This window comes from Anas platyrhynchos, chromosome 1 (genome assembly GCF_047663525.1).
Source record: "Anas platyrhynchos isolate ZD024472 breed Pekin duck chromosome 1, IASCAAS_PekinDuck_T2T, whole genome shotgun sequence".
Taxonomy (NCBI): Eukaryota; Metazoa; Chordata; class Aves; order Anseriformes; family Anatidae; genus Anas; species Anas platyrhynchos.
Window position 1 is genome coordinate 9083317 of NC_092587.1, and position 23251 is coordinate 9106567.

The window sequence follows — 23251 nt, forward strand, 5'->3', positions numbered from 1 at the left end:
ACTTCATTTCAGTCATATTAGTGCATTGTTCTTTAACTTCTTAGAAGCAGAACCAGATTTAAAAAATGGATTACAAATTTTGATAGTTAAATGTCATATTTTTAATGATACTAGGCAAGATTGCAACGAGGAAACAGCCATCTCAACTGAAAACATCAAAAAATAATTTTAATCGTCATGGATTTGTAACAAGGCAACACAGCATTCTCTCTCTTTCTCTCTCTTTTCATGGAAATAGTGCAAATATACACATTTCTATGAAAAAAATATGTATTTTTGAAGAGAAAGCAGAAATTTTCACATAATTTTAGGTTTGAATCAGTACGGAATATATCACTTCTTATGCAATGTTTATTACAATGGTGAAGATTCAGCATCATATACATATTGAATTAAGTATTACTCATATGAATAAGTGAACTTTACTGCACTTAAATTTTATGTATTTATTTTAAGACTCTAAACATAAAATAGAAATAGTGTGTCAAAAATGTACTATAAGGTTCAATTTTATGTAGTATTGAGGGTTTTTTTGTTTGTTTGTTTTTCTTTATTGGGACAAGTTTTTGCTTACTGCAGTCTTAAGAATTACATTCTGTTTCTTTAACAAAGGACTCATGTCCTATGCATGCCAAAAAAAGTGTCTTGGAATAGCTCTGTATGGACTCATTTAAAATGAGTTTTATCAAGGATTTACTTTTCTAGATGCATGCTATTTTATTACTTTTTGCCTGGCCCAATAAATAATTACAATGTGATCTTGTCTTCTATCACTGTTGCTTTTTGGAATAGATGAACTTATGCATGGTTTGGAAAGATGGAAAGAGCTACAATAGTATATGGGGTATAAAAAACACTGGGCTTCGAGAACATATGCTGAACACTAATGTGCTAATGTGCTAAGAATAAATGGCTAAATAAACCAATGTTTCCCCTCATGGTCATTGATACTGAAAATTCTTTTATCTTGAAGTTGAGTCTGTTTGTTTGTTTTGCTTTGTTTTTCTAGATTTTGAAATCCTAGTTGTTCTAAAAATTTCTTCACTAAAGAAATAAAATAACCTTTTAATTTTCATTCTACGAAACACAAATTCCACAGATCAGATTTTCATTAATGCTTTATTTGCAACACTGGAAGGTTGTTAAGAGGAAGAAATTGTTAGAACAATAAACATCTGCTCCAGAAGTGTAAATAGTGCCTATGCAGTTAAGGTTTTGAATTTTACAGCCAGGAAGTTTAGAATCTCTATCATGGAAATGTAACACCTTTTGCATGTAGATTGCATCTTTCAAGTCAGATATGTAACTGCAGCCACAGCTAAGAGTTCTGTTGTTGGGCATATTGAGCGAGCATTAAGAAAGCACTTATGACCAAATTTCATACTTTGGTCTATGAACTTCTTAAAGATGAGTAAATGTGATGGGTATATTTATTTTATTTTTTTTTCTAGTACTGATATGTGTGAATGCGGAATTTTCTCCTACACCATTCATACAAAGGGGCTAATCATAATGTTTTATTCCTTTAAAGAGGGACATTTAAAATGTATGCCATATAGCATAATGTTATCCCTGGACAACTTAAAATCAGTTACTTATTATATCATAATTACCTGTATTTTACAATCAACATCTAATTTTTTATTTTTTTTTCACAAGCCTCAGACACATAATTATATTCCTAGTTGAAGTTCACTTAAATAAATAGTAAAACAGCTTACAAAGGATATAATTTTTAAAATAAATCATAGTCATATGATTTTTATCTGTGATATAAAGCAATTATAGTCATAAGCACTTTACTTTCTAATAAACATTTGGTAGCCATCCTTAGGTTTGTTTGGATAAATAAAAATAATTATATAAAATGTAATTTTTATTCCAAGTTAAACAGACTTCCATGGAGCAAAAGCATGTGTCTTTATAAGCATTAGTAATCATGGTTGGTAAATATTGGAATTAGAGTAACAGGAAAGCCTCAGTAAGAGTTAGGGTCAGATTGATCTGGGTGCTCTGCAAACAACTGAATACACAGAGGGCTTGCAGTCTGACAGAGGTAAATAAATGAAAGGTCACTATGTTCCTGTATAAATACAATTTATTTATATATTTTAATCAAAGGGCTGAAGTGGGAAGGAACCCATTTAACCTTTAAGCCTTATATCACCCTCTGTTTTTGTTGTTGTTTGTTTGTTTGTTTTGTTTTTCTAAATGTGTCTGCCTCTTCATCTCATATTGACTTAAGTTCTCTAGCTAGCATCTATCTGGAAGAAAAGCAAATGAGAAAAAGTCCCTCCACAGGCTAAAGAGAATCTTTGCAGTTTATGAACTCTGGTTCTCTGTAGTTCTAGTAAGATGACACATAAAGAAATCTAAATTGTTTTAAGAGGTTTTTAATGTAGATACTCTCAACTGTATGACAAAGAAAGTTCCCCTTTTTGGGGGACAGAGGCAATGTAAAGTCTTATAGTCATGATAGTACATGGCCAGTGTATTGACACATACATGCAAAAGAACATTCGGTACCATGAAAAAATACAAAAGATTTAAATGTGCATAGTGCTTTTGGGGATGTACAATGTCCTGAAATCTTAATTTTGTTAAGATTAAGGAAAGATAAGAGTTAAATTCCTCTCTCCTCTCCCCCCTCCCAAAGTATGTACAGAAATATTTAATAAAACTGTCTCGATAAGACATATAATGTAACCAGGACATATGGATGACACCAAAACAGCATTAAGAATTCTCTGTGTTGATGCTTAGTATGTGGACTTGACTTTTCAGAGGCAATGACCTCAGCCTCATTCCTCAACACTTCCCTTCTTCAAAGTCCAAGCGATTGAGTCAAAATTACCAGGAGTTAAATGCCAAAGTAATCTAATTTAGTAGTTTTAGCAATAGCTGGAGTCATGCTCTGAATGTTCTGCCTTGCTTCATTTAATTAAACAAAACAAGGCAAGGCAAAAATAATAAAAAAATGAGGCTGTCAAAGCTCTGTAGTTTGCTTGTTATCCAAGTGAAATTTGTTTACTAACTTTATTCTTTACATAGAGTACAGTTAAGCCATTTTTCCTAACTTGTTTGTAATACATAATACCATCACCTCACCCAGGCTAAAGGCTATGAACTTTGCCTTTCTTCCAGCCAAAAGAACAAATGTTAATTAACAATATATCTCTACTCCCAACACTCAGCTACATTTTCAACCAAGTATTTTGTTCATTTGAACTGCTATGGTAATTTTGTGAAGTGAACAAAAAAAAAAAAAAAAAAAAAGTGAACAAAAAACAGCAAGACAAAAACATGGGTGATTAGTCCAGCAGTTTATTTTTTAGACTTTATTCTCCTTTGAGCATTGAGCAGATAAGATTCTAGTAGAAATTAATTTGAAACTCCCTAGACTCCCTAGGTAAGTGTGATTCTCATGCACCTAGCATTTTTTTATTTTTTTCAATCCCTTATTGCACAGGTTAGTAAACCGCCAATACCTGGTAAGGAGGTATTTCCTACTGTATGTTTGTAGTTTCTTGTATGATTGTGTACTAGATTACCTACAGCTTCATATACCTGTTTTTAAGTATCTGCCGTTGTCCACTGTCACACAATGGATATTGATCTAAACAACCATACTAATGTGTCCCCATATAAAAAACACATGACCATAAGAAAGAAACCAAATGAAGTTTAACAAGAGCAAGTGTAGAGTCCTGCACCTGGGAAGGAACAACCTGAAGTATCAGTACAGGCTGGGGGACTACTTGCTAGAGAGAAGTTCTTCAGAGAAGGACATGGGGGTCCTGGTGGACAAGAGGTTGACCATGAGCCAGCACTGTACCCTGGTGGCCAAGAAGGCCAATGGGATCTTGGCGTGCATTAAAAGGAGCGTGGCCAGCAGGTCAAGGGAAGTGATCCTCTCCCTCTACTCTGCCCTGGTCAGGCCTCACCTGGAGTACTGTGTCCAGTTCTGGACTCCCTGGAACAAAAAAAGACAGGGCTCTCCTGGAAAGAGTCCAGCGGAGGGCCACAAAGATGATATGGGGCCTGGAGCATCTTCCTTATGAGGAAAGGTTGAGAGACCTGGGTCTGTTCAGCTCTCAGAAAAGAAGACTGAGAGGGGATCTCATCAATGTGTATAAATACCTGAGCTGTGGGAGACAGAGGGATGTAACTAACCTCTTTACAGTGGTTTGCCATGACAAGGAGTAATGGCCACAAAATGGATCACAGGAAGTTCCACACCAACATGTGAAAGAACTTCTTCACAGTGAGGTTGACAGAGCACTGGAACAGGTTGCCCAGGGAGGTTGAGGAGTCTCCTTCTCAAGATATTCAAGGCCCATCTGGACACCTACCTGGGCAGCCTGCTCTAGGGAACCTGCTTTGGCGGGGACCTGATGATCTACTGAGGTCCCTTCCAACATCTACAGTTCTGTGATTCTGTGATAAAAATGGTGAGGTGGACATATCACATGAATGCATCCACATTATCTGTATTCCCTAAATGTTTAGACTTAAGTTTTCTATGACTACTTTGTGTGACATTTCAAAAGAAGGATTTGAGACATCTTTAATTTCTTATTTCCAATCTCATCACATTATTTTAACTCACTGTGAACATTTGTGTGAACCAGAATCCTAAACACCCTGAATATTTGTAGTTGACCAATTTAAGATATTTCTTTATCACAGAAATTGAATGTGACAAAACAGCTAAAGCACACTGGTGTTTGGATCTTGGTGAGCTTCCCTTTTCTTGCTATTTTTCTACACAAATATTGGGGTTCAGCTGAACTAACTTTAAATGTCTGCAAGGGGCACACTTGTAAGCTAGTGTCAAGGCTCTTTTTGTAGTCTGGCAAAAAAAATAAAAATAATAATAATTAAAAAAATCTGTGCATCTTCACTTCTTGTATAGAGAATGCCATTACAGACTGGGAGCTGAGTTACACCAGTTAGCAGTGATGGCAATGGCATTTGTCACCTCTGCCGTAGGCTGTGCATGTTTTACTTATCTGCGCAGACAGAGCTCACTGGCCAAACAGCTGTTCCCCATCTTCTCTGGGGAAAAGGCAGAAGGCCAGATATTTTTCTGCACATACTTTGAAGTAGTTTTACCACTACTATTGGTATATGTGGTATATTTGATTTAAACTATTTGTTCTTGTAAAGGGAACTGCAGCCAAATTATATGAAGTTGAGGAAAAACAAGACAATATAATTATTTCCCACTTGTTAGAGTGAGGAATGGACCCGGAGGTCCTCACACTTCAGCAAAGCAATGATCTGGATCCATGAACAGCTTTGAGACAAACCCAAATTCTGTTACAAGCAATATAACTAACTACATGCCTACAGTCTCTCATCTTCAGCATTTTTTGCATTTTAGTGTCATCTTTTACTAAAAGGAAGGCCTCAGTTTAGACTCATCATGCTGAAGTTTTATTTTACCTGCAAAAGAGGAAAATAAAAGGGTCAGTAAAACTCAGGATAGATGGCACTGTTTAATTTTCACCACCATAGATACTTCCCAAATTAAATAACAGGTCTGAAATCTATTTTCATCTTTGTACTCTCCTGTCTGGCCCGTGGGTATATTCACTTTAACCCAGTTCCTTAAATCCATTAAACAGACAAAGATAAAGATTTATATATACACATATATATATATATATTTAATGTTTAAATTATTGACTAGGGAAGCCACAAAGTGGAGGCAGGTAAGTTAGAGGGCAGCCAGACACTAAATGTAAATACATGTGAAATATTAGAAGATGTTACATGAACATGCAATGGCCTTTAGAATCTCTAGTTTTGGTTCCACTGAAGTTTTGTCTGGATTCCAAATATGCATTCATGTACTTCTTAAGCACGTCTCCCAAGCTACAGGTCACAGAAATAATCATTATTGTTGAAGTCTTTTTTGGACTTAAAGCAAATAATATTGTAAAAACTGGAAAATGGGGTAGAAATGGGTATATATTTCTAATAATATTGATGAAATTGCTGGCCAGAAAAATTGTATTTCTGGAACATTAATTAATAAATAAATAAATAAGCCCACACTTAAAACACTTAAAAACACAGGATCTGCATCTGTCTGGCTAATTGTCTCAATAATGGCTCAATCATAATCCCTGAGGATTTATCTAGGGTCCTAATGGTCATTCATCCTCAATGACCAAAAATATTTTAGACTGGAAACCAGTCTAAAAGCCAAACTATTTGAAGGACCATTACTTTTTTTTTCCACCAATCTGGCCAAATGTCCATTCAAAAAGAACCCTGAGCATAAACATCAAAACCAGTTCTTCTGGATGGGCTCATAAACAATTACAGCTCCAAACTACACATTAACCTCACTTTCTGTGCCACTTAACCATTTCAAGTTATTATTAAGCTTATTATCAATTATCAATGTGCTTTCTCTTTACTATTATATTGTTCTGTGACTGCAATGTGCTAATTTTATTTAAGCTATTGTGATTGGAGATTGAGAAAAAACATTGACTTCTGAGTCAAACAACACTTCATGAATAATGCTGGTAGGCATTTGAATCCTGTGTTGGTGTCTAAGCTTTATTCTTCTCTTTTATCCTGCCTGTGTTTCCAAAACTGCTGCATGCCATTTATCTAGAGGCAGATAAGAGCCTTTACAAATCCTGCTCAGTATAAAAAATTGTTTCGGTTATTGTCATAAAAACCTTTTGCTGTTGAGATTTCCCGTTCTTGTGATATCTCCCTTAAATGTGAAGTACATTCCAATATTTTAGAAATAAGTCTTGGATTGCAAATGAAGTAAAATCTCAATAAGTCTTAACTATCCCCTAAATATTTGAGGGAAGAGTAATAAGTATATAGGAATGTCAGCCCCTTGGCAATACAAACTTTGTAATCCAGAATAGTTTTTAAAGTTAGCCTCTATTGTTATCCAACTGTCATGAACCTATGCCAATACATTGTCCCCATTTTCAACTTAAAATTCAATTCATATCATACAGTAAATATAAACTAGACTCTTGTATTTCCCTGTAGATATTGTTGAACTCTGTGCATGGCAAAAAGTACTGTTCTTGTGGCAGATATTGCATTGATATCCCTTAATTATTAATAAGTACACTAGCCCTAAAGGAAAAGCATAAACAATGCCATCATACCAATTCATTATATAGATTTCCTGGCTGTTTATATTCAGCATTTCTTTCTCTTTCTATTCTTAACATGCTTCTCACCTTGAATTCACCCTTAGTCTCTGACCTAGAATTTTCAGCCATCTTTTTTTGTACTCTAGTAGGTGACATTAAAATCTTTAAGAAAAATGCATAGAACAATTGTGCTTTCAGTGTTAATCTTCTTTTAATGGAGTATTTGCTTTTAGCAGTCTGAAACAATCTCCTCAGCTTGATCTCTTTTTAATCAAATGCATCTGGAGAAATGGTGAAAACTTCATTCATTTACTCTGTGAATGGATAAAGCATTCCATGCTCATCTTCTATGTATGCGCATTGGAGTAAATTTTATTCATTTCAATTCAACGTTTTGGAAATTCCTAAGTTGTAAATTGTATCTAACTGTTTGGATAATACTATTAACTGCCCAGTTTGTGAAGCTCCTTTTCTCACAAGAGTACTATTTCTGTTCACTTCCATGTAGCAGGTTTCTTCTTGAGCATTTTCTGAAATGGACCTTGTTTTTAACTGTAGCTCTATGACTCACTTCTATTTTTGGAAGATTTTTTTTATCAGTGTTAACCTTTTATTACAATCCATTGAACTGTGTTTTAGTTGCCATTAGCTTTCTGGATCTTACCTGCATTTTTCTTGGCTTAGCTCAACAGCATGTGATCAACTATCAGAATACATGTAGGCTATTGTACACATAAACAGTTTTGTTAGAACAGAGTAATTTGTAACCAGCTTAGTTAAGGACTGGCTTCTCCAGCTGTTCTGTATGCTAAAATCCCAAAACATTCACAGGAGTTTCTAAATCGCTGAAGAAACTGATGCTAAGATAATATAGGCAAAACCAACTGTTTTATTTAGCATGTGATTAGATATTTATTGGCTAAATCAAATGCCAAATGACTTCTGAAGATGCACGGCTGGTAACACCCTTGATAATCAGGGCCTGCCAATACATGACTAATGATCTAGTACAAACTATGCTTGTCTAAGTTTTCAGCTGTAATAGTGTTTTTCCACATTATTATTTTTTTCTATATTTATTTACTTTTTATTTAAAGTTCTCTGGGCAAACAGCTGTGCATAGCAGGATGCTGACTGCTTGGTTCTGCAGGAGTGATTTATAAAGGTATCATACAAAGACACGTATCTCAGGACCCCTATTTAATTTTTACACAACTTTTCTGCAGACAGATTCTTATTATTGTTGCTGTATACTGTTAAAATATTTGACTGAAAGCATATCCATGAATTTTATGTTACTTCTTCACAAAGTATATTCTTAGTAACACCAGAAGTATTAAAATACTTACAAACATGAATAAAAATGTTTGGTATTTTATCTCACTGATTCCATTATATTTGTGCTTTAGCAAAGTATTTCAATGAACATCTCTTGACTTTAGTTGTGTGTTTAAATATCTTCCTGATATATATTTTCCTATATATATATGAGGAGTTCATTTGATTTTAAATTCATAATAATTATTTTACTTTGATTGCCAATATATATTTGTTGGAAATACATTAGTAAATATAATTTCTCTTCTCCATAATCAAAATCAATGTCATCACTTTGGAATCATTTTCAAGGATATGTTGCATTGAACATGGATGCTCAGCTATCAGTACAGTGACAGTTACAAGTGTTGTCATAGTTTTGAGAGTTGTGGTTTCACACAACTAAAAAAGATTAAAGATGCTTTAAAAATGACAAGATCAAGAAACAAATCAGAAAAAAAAAAAAAAAAAAAAAGGCCATAAAACTAGCACTTATACTTTTTTTTTTAACTGTTTCGGTGTGGAATGTTGTAGCAACTAAGTTGTTTTTTGGTTTTGGTTTTGGTTTTGTTTTTTTCAATACCCAGATTCTGATAAAATGAAGAAGTAGGCTGGATCCTTCTAATTGGATTCTCTTAAGATAAAAGGTCTTGTAATAAGATAGGTATTGGCTCATATGTCTAAATGAAGGTGTTGTATAGATGCTCCCCCATGAGCTTGAAAACATTTTAGATGTCATGTCCCAATGTGTTCTCTACATCTAGATGCAGGTTAAGAGTCTATGAAACCACACCAAATGCAAGGGGTCCCCATCTCAAGGGACCCCCAGGACTTGAAGCAGGCAGATTTCCTCGCTGTTTCTCACTGTTCTACTGCCTGATTCGCTGTGTATTGCAGACTCCATTTTCAGTCTGCTTTGACTGAGTAAAACATGGAAGCCAACCTGCGAACTCTATTTCGAGGAAAACATGTACATTTAGGTACTATTGCGGTCATGAATACAGAAAATATATCTATATATCTCTCTGTATAGATAGATATTTGTTTGTTTGTTTGTTTTGTTGTGGACCAGAGCTTTACCTTAGTTTTAAATGAGATTTAATTTCTTTCCTGTGGGATAGTAAGACAGTAGTTTAGGTTTAGGTTTTTCCTTTTCCATTTTTAAATGAAAAAAAAAAAAAGAAAGAAAAAAAAGTCTTAAAAAAATAACAGGCTACTTCCTTGAATCTGTTTTTTTCAATGACTTCAAAAATACTAGCATTTATTTTTCAGTGACAGGTAAAAGTATCAAAAATGGATAAATAAAGGAAAAGTCTGTACAAATTTCCCTTATGCTGATATATATATAAAAGTACTGATTTTTTCCATTGTTAAAACCCTCTCCCCATAGATATAGAAAAAATGCAGCTCCTCCAAAATGGTACTTTTATAAAATTGTAGGACTTCATTAAAATTTCTGGCTTGTTCTTGTATGTTTCAATGTATTCTTGGTTGTAATTTGCATTAGAATCATTTTTAACCATTTGAAACTGTCCTTTTCAAGCTGGCAAAATAATTAATAATAATAGTAAAAATATAAGGAGATTTCACTGGAATGAAAGGCACTTTCCATCTTACAAAACCTGTCAACACAGAAGATATATGCAAAAAATGTGAGACAACAAGCCGTATGTTTTTCTTTTCATGCATCTGGCAAAAAAAAAAAATATATATATATATATATATAATTTCTTTTGCCATGTGTCTTCTGTGATGAGAATTTACTTCACAAAACTGATGTTACATATTTTCTTGTTTTTTTTTTTTTCCTAGTCTATTTGTCTAAATCTGTTGTTCCACACCAACATTTGTGTGTGTATGTGTGTCCTGGTGTATTTTCTCTCATACTCAGGTCACCAGAGAGTCTCTGATCCAGCAGGAAATGTAACTAGATCCAAGGGCTGAAAAAATCAGAAAAATAGTATAATAAGGTGGTTTATTAGTGATTTGAATACATAGGTATAGATCTTCAGCATGATGAGTAATTTAGGATATTCCACTGAAAGATATTTACTAGTTCAACCAAAAATTATGTGAATGCTAAAAAAACAAAAACAAAAACAAAAACAAAAACAAACACATTAGCTGGATAATGATAGTGATCTCTTCTGGACATGAAATCTAATAAAATATAATTTCTCCAGCTGAAAAATTGGATCATGCCTTGATCTTCTTTGGCTTGCTTCTTTCTAGTGCCCTTTTACCTTCTGAAATGTAGGAATCACTTTTTGATTTTTATAGTACAATAGTAACATATGCGGTCCCTCATTTGTTTCCTTTTTCATACATGAAGTATGAAATATCTTAGTTTATCTTTTTCAAACTGTTCTTCAGCATAGGATTTGTTTCACTATACTCTATTCCAGCTTTTTCTTATCTTATTTCTTTCTTTTACAAAATGCTTTTAAATTTTCTCCCATCTTCCCCCCTATGTTATAACATTTTCTTCCATGTTAATACTAATTCCTTTATTATGTATTTCAGTGTTAAATCATGCTCTTTTCTGAATTATATTTAGCACAAAGATTAGCAAAATATTAAAACTGGATAAAATCATTCTCTTATTCTTCAGAAATCAGTTTTCACATGACCAATTAAAGGGTAAAAATTATGTAATTTACATATTTCACTTAATTTTCAGACTAAATTCCCTTAATAGTAATGTTTCATTTCCCATAGTCTGGATAACATAAAGGGAAGCAGAAATTTCAAGCAAGGATTTTTTCTTAGCTGTTGTTACCTGAACAGGATTTAAGTAACATCACTACCTGTAAAATGTAAATTAGTATCCCTAACTAACACTTTATCATATATAAACATGTATATATATACATGTTTCAAAATGGCTCTACCCGTTTTACCATCTCAAAACCATAAAATCTCCAGATAGTGGGGAAAATAATAATAATAATAATAATAATAATAATAATAATAATAATAATAATAATAATAATAATAATAATAATAATGAAACAAACTGTCTTTGTTGAGTAAAGTTGCACCACATGTGGAGGCTGAACTTTCTTATGAAGCAACTCCTTTCTTTTTCTAGCTCCTCTGTGTACCATCTACCCATTCAGTCTACATACCAACAGCTCTCAGATTTGGTTTGCAAACTGACTGACTACTATTTAGTGTGATCCTGAAGACCCAACTCAATAAATAAATGAATAAATAAATAAATCAATAAATCTTTTTATTTCACAGAATATCAAAAAGCAGAAGCTGGTTCATTGTATTCAGTTTGCAGTTACAATAAAATGGCATAGACTCTCTGATTTCAATGGTGTATCAGTTAATACCAGAAGGAAGTGTGTTTCTTCATCAATAATGTATGACATTATAGTTATAAGTTCAAGAACATTATTCAGTAAATGTACTAATTTCAAATATAAGTCTGATATATGCAATTTAAATGCATACCTTCAGAACATTGCACTGGTATATCTCAAACCTATATCACTTGCATCCCAAAGTTTCCTTTTGATATCATAAAGAACATAAGTAGCTAAAACCTGGAAAAAAAAATGCATTAAATACTTTTTATGTAATATAAGTTATCAATACACAAAGACTAAATTAATGATTGCTATAAATAATCCCATCCTGATAATTCAATCTGTAGTTGACTATTTTTTTTTTTTACAAAGTCTTAGAATCATAGAATCTTAGAATGGCTAGGGTTGGAATGGGCATTAAAGATCATCTAATTCCAACCCCTCTGCCATGGGCAGGGAGATATTTCACTAGATCAAATTGCTCAAAACCCCATCCTACCCTAATTTGAAACATTTCCAGTGATGGGGCACTCACAGCTTCTGAGAGCAACATGTTCCAGTGCACTCCCCCTGTTCCTCTTCCATAGGTAGAGCTTAATCAGCCCTAAAATTGAGAAGGAAATAACCTTATCCTTTTTTTCCATTATACACAGAGAGACTGTAGACATCTAATTTAAACTATGTACCTGTTTTGCTGATGTCTCCATTTTGATTAGATGAATTCAGAGCTTAGAGCAAAAGAATGACCTCCATAGGATGATCTCATATGCTGTTGACAAAGTCATGGGCAAATAAGTCTTCAATGTTACTTATAGGGAGGGAAATAATTTCAGATAATAGTCTCATTCTTCCAAGCAAATGAAAGCTACTTCTCAGTATTGCAACTATACCTTTCACTGAACTGTTTTACACATTTTTTTTTATTATTTTAACTAGTGCAAATATCCATGCAATCAATCAATTCATATTGCAAGAATATCCAGAGGCCATAATCAAAATTTGAACCACATAAAATCACATAAAATACAGCAATTATACCAGAATAAAGAATATCCATATGATTTGAAATACAAGTGCAGGTCTATTAGTTTAAGATAAGTATGGCTGGCATTAAATATTTTCTGAACTGTATACAGAAATATTGCTTACTACTTCTCCCCCAAAATTCAGCAGAAAATAACCTGAACGGTTATAAAGTGAACATCTGAGCCATTTGCTCACATCTGTGCCTCATCCTGCAGAGCATTTTGGTATACATAACTGCCTAGGACTGTTTTGATTATATTTATTTTGGAAAACCTACACTTTGTCACAGCAGTGTTACAGGAGAATCAGAACAATAACTCCACCAAGAAGTCCATGTTGTGAAAACCAGGTGGTTAAAAGCTTTGATAAATTTAAAGTTGCACTGCCATCAGTTCAATCATATCAAACGCTCACATGTCCTTGTTTTCTTTGCTTTTATCTCAGTAAAAGGTTTGTAAATGGCCTTAGTGAACAGCTTTGTTTTTCACACTAGTCTGTCATGTGGACTCTAAGTATTAAATAACAAAAGGGAGTGGTGCTTCCTGTATTCTAGTGCATCTGGCATTCATGTATTCATAGCACCTTTAAGCATATCGATCTGATTTTTCTGCAGCTTGTAAAGACATTTACAGTTTCAAATTTTTGCAATATTTTCCAAATGGATCATATATACATATTTAGTTTAATATACATTGATAGGCATGGCATTTGGTATCCTTTTCTTGGACAGACATATATGCAGAGATCTTAAAAATAAATTCAGCCCCCAGGAAAGCAGTGTGAACGTGAAACATCTCTCTAAATGGTTCTTAGATATTACGTTTCTTAGATGGCATGTTGGAATGTTAGATGGGAAAAGTGGTTTCATCACCCTCCTACAAGGGTGGATACTGACAATTGTAGGCTATTAATATTAAACAGATTTATTTTTTGAGAAGTGGAGGTCTGGTCTCTTGGAGTACTCCCTAGTTTGCTTTGCTGACTGGGAGAAATGCAACAAAAGGCAAATTTCACACCTTGGTCCTAATACAAAAAGAACTGAGCTACATGGTAAGTGTGAACAAAAGATATGAAGGAAGTGGGCTGATTTCTTTATTTTCTTTCAAGAAATTCTAAGCATCTTTGAGAAGAGAAAGACAGAGTTAGTAGTTTTACATGAAAAGCTGGAGGTGTTTTAGAATAAACTGCTTTGTAATTCCAGATAAAAGTTATAATTTTCATCTTAGCAGGTCTTGATTTATTTTAATCAAACTTGCATTCTTGGAGTATGCTTACCAGTATTTAAAAGGTGTTTTATCACTATTTTAACCTTTAGCACTTTAACTGACTCAGTAATTGGCTCCCTTTGATAATTGTGGCCTGTGACAGACAAATACAATGAACACATGGATATTTTTTGAACTATAAACTACGGAAAAACAAACTAATTTTTCTCACCAATGTCATAATTAAAGAAGAAAAAATTGCTGTTGTTCAGAAAAGTTGTTTGTTGTCAAAAAAGTGTAGTTAATTTTATAGTCAAGAAATGATACAATTGGGGATTGCTTTAGGGTCTTTTTTTTTTTTTTTTTTTTTTTTTTCCAATTGTATCAGGCTAAAAATGGATGTTCATATGATGTCATTCATGAAATAATGTATAATTGTTTCCTTATAGATTCATATTCAGAGTTTGTTTATTTCTGAAAATTGGATTTTTGACAATATGTTCAATACTTTCAATACTTTTACTAAACTAATACAGGAGAAGCCAGACTTGCAAATCCAGAGTGCTAAACTCAATGGCAAAAATAAGTTTTGCTAAGGGGCAGAAATTTTCCAGAAATTTCCTCCATTCAAAGTTTGCTTGATTGAAAGTGCTAGGTACAAAAATATTTTAAAAGTCATATATCTTAGGAGTTTCAATTTTCTCTGATTAAAATACATCTTTGATACAAAACTTTTTGTTTGTTTGTTTGTTTGTTTGTTTTTAACCCAATAAATCAAATTTATTTTAATCTAACTGGTTTTCAGTGACTTTCTAAGAGAAATTGGAAAACACATTTTAGACACTGTTTTCTAACATTGTTTCATGTTCAATAGAAAAATCTGGGCTTAGCTCTCAATTCTCTAGCTATAAATAGTTATTGAAGCTTTCCCAGTTTGAACAAAAAACTTTCCTTTATACTCACTGCTCTGCCCCAAGCTGCCAAGCTCAAGCAGACAGTGATGTAGGAAACAATTTTGTTGTATAGCCAGAAGCATTTACTTATCTTACATTTAGTAAAAAAATATATTATGGAATACCCCAGAAGTACATGAGTATGTATTACCACTATTATTCTTCCAATATAAACCAGAAGAAGATCAAAGAAAATCACCAAAACACAGATTCCCTTCTTATGTGGAAGAGAGCTTGAGGCCTGCAGTTTTTTGATACTTCAGAACCCTGGTAAACTAAATCTCTTCCTTGGCTGATGCCAGTGCCCAAAGAGTAAGAACAATTTAGAGCTATTCTCGATTTAGTGTTTCATTTCTTTTTTGAAGTGACACACAGGGTCTCAGCACAAAAGGTCTTAGTTATTCATGTTCTTCTTTTGGGCTTCTATCAAGGGCAGAAAAGGGAAAAGAAAAATTCTGCTAAGGAAAAATATTACTATATACACTAAAATTACAATACTTTTTTTTCTGCTGCTGTATTATGTTCTTTTAGGAAAAATAACTGGGTAGAGTGAAGTTCCCAGGGTGGAAAAATTATTCCTTCCTTGAAAATTACTTAGTTCATTTAGGAAAACAAGCTTTCAGAGAGAAAGTTGGTTGGCAGAGTAAAAAATCACAGCAAAGTCATGCACTACCGAGTATGATCACTGGCTGAGAGGAGCAGAAGGCAAAGGCAACCAGATATCAAAAAAGACGAAGGACATTTCCTCAGGGCCACAAAGATCTATGCCAAAATTGTTGCAACTCAAAGCTACGGAGTTGGCTAGAAGCTAAGAGCTTCTCCCTGCAGAGGGAGAGTAGAGTTGTGTTATCCCCACCCACCTTTTTATTTTGTATTTTTTATTATTTTTATTTTTTTTTTTCCCCATTCTTTTTGATCAAGTTAGGGTGAGCTGTATTTATGGAGTTGTCCTAATGTGTATCCTAATTAAATCTGTCTTTCTTCAGGTTAAAAGTCTTTCAGTCTCTGTTGAGTTCACTGCAAATGAATGGTCTCTGCAGATCTATCTCAAAGCACTAGCCAACTCTGAGTACTTTCAAAATGTTAGAGTCTCATTGTCAGAGCTCTGAGTTGGCTTTTCTGCAAGAATAACTGTAGGTTGTATAGACATGTGTATATATTTTTACATTATTTATATTTATATCTACAATATCTGTAGATATAAAAATGTGCAAATTAACACATAAGCCTTACGTAAAATCCCTTGGTTAAAGATAACTTGACTGTAAAAGCAGAAAATTCAGTGCAGACCAATTTACTCTTTTATATGTTAGATCTGGCTTACCTATCTAGCTATGACATGAAAACAACCTTAAAGCTTATGTTTTTTATTTTTTATTAAAAAAAAATAAAAATAAAAAAATGCTATGCTTTTATTGGAAACATTGTTTTTCTCTATGCGATTTTCACCCTGAAGCAATATACAGTGGATATACACAATTATTTTTTTTTTTTTTTTTTTTTTGTATGGCTATGCAAGATTGTACCCTGTGGACCTCTACTCATATTCAGTAACTCTGTGTAGCTGTGCACAGAATTTGGAATACAGTTAAGCTCCATGATCCTAGTTCCATAATGATGCTCTGTATTCACAATGTTATAGCAGCATGGGGTAGTAGTAGTGGGTGACTGTTACATGAATGATCTATTTATCTGGTTTGATTTTTTTTTTAACTATTTGTTCACAGTAAATCAAGCATTCTTAACCAACCTCATTCAACATGCTTGGGCAGAAGGCCAGATTCCACCATGCTTGTGAATTGCAGATTCATGCAGATTCCACCAGTACCACCTGACAGATCGCTTAACCCTTGGCAAATGGTAGTGCTAGTTGCCTAGAAAGAGACTGCTCAGAGAGGTTTGTAGAATTTAATCCTCTAACAATAATAAGCAGAAACTAAGAATAAGTTTCTAAGCATCTAAAATAATGTGATTTCTCATCTAATTACCTAATTTCCACTTATACCAACAAAAGAAAGTTGGCATATCCAAACACCGATGCAACAGGTGTCTGAAAGAGCTTTCTTTGTCATTGAAGAAAATAGCTGAGACTTAAATATCAAACTTCAAATAGCTAAAATGTGAAGAGGTAAATCCAAGATACATGTTCATGGGACTGATGCATTCACTAAAGAGCTGCAAGTTGGTGGCATGGAGAGGGGAATAACAGCTATAAAAGGACTCCATGTATGTTGCATGTGTAAGGTCAATATACCTTCCCTGTTCAGTACTGTTGCTTTTGGTCCATGAGTGCATGTAACATATCAAAATGCTGTATGGATAAAATGATTAAAACTTTCTGAGGGTATATGACTGTGATCACTTCTGTGCCCCATTCTTTAAATTAGCATCTGTGACCCAGTTGCATAAGCAGATTTCTGGCCAGGATTGAAGACTCCTTCCTACTAACCCCATTGTAGTTTTTTTATGGAGCAGAGCCATTTAAGATGTGCTGTGTTTCTTTTTTCAAGTGTTGGGCCCAAAGCCTTTGACAAGTTTTGCATTTGCAATTGATTTGCTCCCTCCTGGGCTTGAGAATAAAAAGCAATGGATAATATCGCAGGATCAGACATTTCATGATGAAATAATAAGGGTTGGATGAACTGACAGCTTTTCTCAATGTTCTAAAACGCTCATTAAGTTAGACATTGTTTTGATTTCTGAGTGAAAAACTCATTTGCAAGCACTATAGTCAGAAGAAAAAAGAATTGTGTGAGATAGATATTGTGTGAGATGGATAAGTGTAGTCAGACTGTAAAATTATTAATTTTTTATTTTTTTTTTTAATGGTAAAAGAAGCTCTTTTCATGTAGACTCCAGCTGTTTTGTTGGACTCATGCTCTAGCAAATATCAGTTAAACTTTGTTCTCTCTTTCTGAAACAAAACTAAAGTTATTTTCAGTCTCAGTATTTCGTAGTCTTTTGCAATGAAACAAACAAAAAACTGTAATGTCCCATGCATCAGCTGTGAAATGAAGACCCCATGGCACTTTTAGGAAGAATAGGTGAGTTAGTTCCAGTGCAGTTTTTAACAATTATGTACTTTCTGGTTTGAACTCTCTTAACATTCAGCTATAAAAATACTTTTCTTCACTGTCTGTTCTACGCTTCTGCTTGCTATTGAATTATTGCTGCCAATTCCAGAAAAGCAGGAAATAAGATGAACAAAACTTTCTGAACAGAGCAGGCTGATCAAAAATAAATAAATAAAATAAAATAAAATAAAATAAAATAAAATAAAATAAAATAAAATAAAATAAAATAAAATAAAATAAAATAAAATAAAATAAAATAAAATAAAATTAGAGGCAGGAGACCTTTTCTCCATTAACACCAGCGACAGGACCCGCGGGAACGGAGTTAAGCTGAGGCAGGGGAAGTTTAGGCTGGACATCAGGAAGGGGTTCTTCACAGAGAGAGTGGTTGCACACTGGAACAGGCTCCCCAGGGAAGTGGTCACTGCACCGAGCCTTACTGAATTTAAGAAGAGGTTGGACTGTGCACTTAGTCACATGGTCTGAACTTGGGTAGACCTGTGCGGTGTCAAGAGTTGGACTTGATGATCCTTAAGGGTCCCTTCCAACTCAGGATATTCTATGATTCTATGATTCTATGATTCTATGAAAATAAAATAAAATAAAATAAAATAAAATAAAATAAAATAAAATAAAATAAAATAAAATAAAATAAAATAAAATAAAATAAAATAAATCAGAACTTTTCAATTCTTTTTAGTTCATTCCCAAATTGCTTGTATAATATGTTTATAATGAAAGTAGAAGGGCCATAGTATGAGGATCATCTGCTAGTTATGCATTAGAACTATTAACTAACTATGGTTATGCATTAAAACTTTTTTTTTTTTTTAGCATTTTTTTTAGCATTTTACTTCATTACCTACATTAGTTCTTTACAAACATAGGGTTTTTAAGAACTGATGGATCAGAACTGTTTCTGCAGTTCAGAAGTCTGTTCTCTCTTTTGGAGGGAAAAAATCAGTCCATTTCTAACAAAAGCCAAATTGAATATCTCATATGTTAATCTAAATTAATTAGGTATCAGATACAAGTCAAAGTTCACTCCAGCCTTCTGGCAGTGCCATTCTAATAGATCTATGGATCAGAACTATGAATAGGAATGGAGTCATTTTGAAATTATAATTAATAATAATAATAATAATAATAATAACAACAACAACAACAACAGTAAAGTTATTCCTTGCCAAAAGAGAAATGCAAGCAGAAATTAGACTGTTGTTTAACTGAAAGTACAGAGATATAACTCAAGGTAAACCCAGGATATTTCATTCATTACTATATAGAATGCTTAAATTTCCTCTCTGTTAAATTGGTTTTAAAACATAATGAAATTAAGTTTATTTTTCATTGTGTATCTCTCAGTTTGCTTGGATCAATAGCAAATATGTATTATATAAATAATAAATGCACAATAGGTTAATCCGGTTACAAAATAAACTTAGTGAAAGGAGTAGCTGGGTTAAACCCTTTCAGGAAATAATGTGGCCTGCATCATATATGAAGTGGTAAAGTCTACTGGAAGACAAACACTGCAGATGTCCTTCTGCATTCCTTTTAAGGACACAGACTCCAGAGAATTTGTTATTACACCATTACAAGTCATATTTTATGTTTTAAATATTTATAATATTATTTTATTGAAGCTTAATCTTCAGTTAGGACACAAGGACTTTTTTATAGGCATCCATTTTCACAGCATTGTGTACACAGACTAGGCCTTCAGGGCAAGTTTTACTGTGCCAATGTAACATATGTTCCCAATAGGTAAGTGACACATGAAAGAAAAGAATGTGATTTAATGTTTCAATTTTATTACTAGTAATTTAACATATGGCAGTGAAGAAGATACAATCAATAAAGCTACATGAATGTGAAAGCACACAATAAAAGATACCTCAGAAGGAAGGACTGATTTAAAGATTTATTGAATTTAACTAGTCAAATAATTCAACATAAAAATTGTATTTATGGTCTTGGTCTCATTCTTTATTGGCAAGTTCCTAGTGAATAGTTAAAAGTTTACAAAATGATTATTTTGTAAACTTCTTCCAAAAATCTTGTGCAAATTTTGCTCTTCACCCATTTCTTCACCTATTTCCGTTACACTTCTATAAGAAAAACATAACCAAAACAACACATTCCTTCTATACAATCTTCTGTATTTCACACACAGTATCGAGTAATATATCTTAAAACTTGTATCAGTTTGGTCAAATACAGCCCAAAAAGTTGCAAACCATGAAAAAATAAAAATAATAAAATAAAATAAAATAAAATAAAATAAAATAAAATAAAATAAAATAAAATAAAATAAAATAAAAATAAAGAGAGAGAGAGATCCAGAAACAGAACCTTATCATTTTTATTATTATTATTATTATTTTTATCAAACTAAGAATGAACATTTTCTGAAAGTACTTAATACTTTGTGGAAAGCAAACTTTCATTTGATTTGGCAAAAATGTCCCAATTTACTGAAATACCATGAAAATCTGGAATTTTCCATTTTATTTGCTAAAAAATAATAATAATAAAAATCCTATTATTTTCCAAAATTAATGCTGTGGAGAGGTATTGCCATTTTAATGAAAAATACATATTTTCTATGAAATGACAGCTGTAAAAGAATTATGATGTCTTTAGTGCAAGGTCCCTAACAATTTATTACGTAGTTCTGGAGTCAAAAACTGTTTGGGATTTGATATATAATATTCTGAAAAAAAAATAAATAAATAAATTCCAAGCAGATGAATGTACTATTTTGTAACTACTTACATGCAGTCAGCGTAATGAAGAACTAAAACTGGTGATCCATAGGATAAAAAATAAATAAAATTTAATTCTCAATAAATTATTCAATCTCTGAAGTTCATGAAGATTTATTCATTAGGAAAAAAAGAAAGAGAAATCTTGAATTGGTCTTCTTTAACTTACAGAGAGCTTAGATGTTGATTCTGAAAGGAGTAAGCAGCTTACCATGGCCAGCATTTACTGTATATTGAAAAACAAGCAAACAAACAAAAAAACACTATTACAGGAGTTGCATCTTTAATATTCCATGTGACTAATTTGTTTACAGTGTTTGCTTTTACTGAATATATCCTAGTTGTCACAAGGAATTGTTAGGATAGGATAATTTGTAAGACAACCTAAAAGTTCACTGGAATTTGTTTTCGCTTTTGTAATCAGCTTTTACGTCATGGAAGGAGACAGATTTTCAGATCCGTTTTCTCTTTTATTTGTGTTATTAATTTTATTTTAAAATGTTTATATGAATGTTTGGTACCTACAGTGACCTTCATAGTCTTGGAGGACACGCCCATGTAGTTCAAAAAGCATAAGGTCAATAGAGATCCCTGAAGAAGCAGTGTTATACAAGAGAGTAGCATCATGCCTGTCACATTTACCAGGTTGAATACAACCTCAGAAATTGCCTCTCGGTCTAATATTGGGTTTTCCTCCATGAATCTTCCTCATTAGCATGTTCCTATCAGCTAGAAACTTCCAAATTTCAACCTCACAGTAATATAGATATTAGGCAAAAGAATACTTAAATCACTGCAGGGTCTTGACATATGTGGAACTTATATATGAAATAAGGGTTGAACATGCATATATTATTTCAGTTTCTTCATGCATTGTGGAACCTGATTCTCATGAATATACTATTCCAGTTTCCTCATGCACTGTAGAATCTGAATCCATGAACGTATTCCATTATGATCCCTGATTGCCTGTAAATGCCTCTTCAGTGATTGTGTTGAACACATGGAACCTATTTCCTTTGTTGTCACATTTTATGGATTGTGAAGCTCCTTAGGATATGGCTTGTAATAAAATTTCTATTTAAGAGACGATAGTAATTTTATATGCATATATATATAGGAAGAGAGAAAAGACACTTGTTAGATGTCATCTACATTCTTGTGTGTATTCCCTGTCATTATGACATGAAGGATTATCCAAAATGTTTGTAAAACCTGTGGGAGAATGGTAAAACTGTCATGAATTTCCATGAGGTTCCTGTTGCAACACAGCACTTTCTGTCTTCTGGGTTGAGGTGACACAAAGACTGTCAGGTTCATTCATCTTCTTCTGTCTTCTATCCTGTTTCGTTTACCTTTGCCTCGGTGGTGGGATACACAATATGAAATAAGTTTGGCACCAAGAAAGAGGTGTCATATACACCTCCTATGAACTGATGCAGCTGGAGTACTAGACCCATAAAACTGTAGTGCAGGGGTGCCATATGGAAAAAAGATTCCATAATCTGTGAAGCATTTGATCTCCATCTAACTTGTCAATATATATCTTCTAATCTTACCACTGATGATGGAAATCCTTTGTAACATAGTACTCATACACTTCAGGTGACCACAGAAGACTAGAGCAAAACCAATCAGATAAAAATAATTTATATTTCCCCAAGCAAGTGTCCAGTAGGTTTCTGTATAAATCCTATGTGACTTGTTTTCCATTATGACATACCTACATACGTTCTCTAGATACTAAAATTCTCCAGCTATTGGCTAAAAATAACTCCACGGTACCATGGTAACTGCCTAACATTGCAAAGAATGTTGCCTTTCGGAACTTAAAAAGACACCAGCAAAAACTTCCTTACAGTGGTTCAGCCTTCCTTACAGCCTTCTTTAAAGTCATATAATTAAAGCAAAGACATCTGCTTATTTGTGATCAGAAAAGAGCCTTCTCTGTCTCTCTTAGCATAAATAAATCGGAAGTCTTTTAGTATGTTATGATGCTTACCCCTATGTGTCTTCAAACACATAGTGCTTCCCAAAAACTTATGAGTTTGACTAAAAAACTGACCTCCCTTCATGTGCTAGCAACCTGAAAGACCAAATTTAAAGAATGAGTTATTTCATTACAAACATCTGTACATGGCGGGCCTTATATGATATATGAAGGAAATGGCTGAAAACTGAAGTCCTCAACAATTAAGTCACCAGCCCCAAAATGCTGACTGCCTGATAGCTGCTGTGAGAGTGCCCAGGCTGTACAACCAGAAACCACCTCAGCTATTTACCCCATGTGACCAAAGCCACAACTATGGAAAACAGCTTTACAGAAATTCTTTTCAATACCCTCCCTTTTCCACAGCCCTTGCCAGCCTTCTACACAGTAGGATCCCTGGAAACGAGCTCCAAACCCTCTCCTTCCTGACACATCCATGATGAACAGCTGCAACTCCTT

General features: G+C 33.5%; 1 protein-coding gene across 3 annotated transcripts in view; it reads left to right on the top strand.

Annotated features, from left to right (window-relative positions):
• The window catches only part of SEMA3A (semaphorin 3A), a 346181-nt gene that overhangs the window by 50128 nt on the left and 272802 nt on the right, over positions 1 to 23251 (top strand). The window contains exon 1 of one of the 3 annotated variants that reach the window (XM_072026369.1): positions 13834 to 13852. The exons of the other annotated variants lie outside the window; for them this stretch is intronic. The gene's annotated coding sequence lies outside the window, so the exon portion shown is untranslated. Of the gene's footprint in view, positions 1 to 13833; positions 13853 to 23251 lie in introns of those variants that run through there. 3 annotated transcript variants of the gene reach the window in all.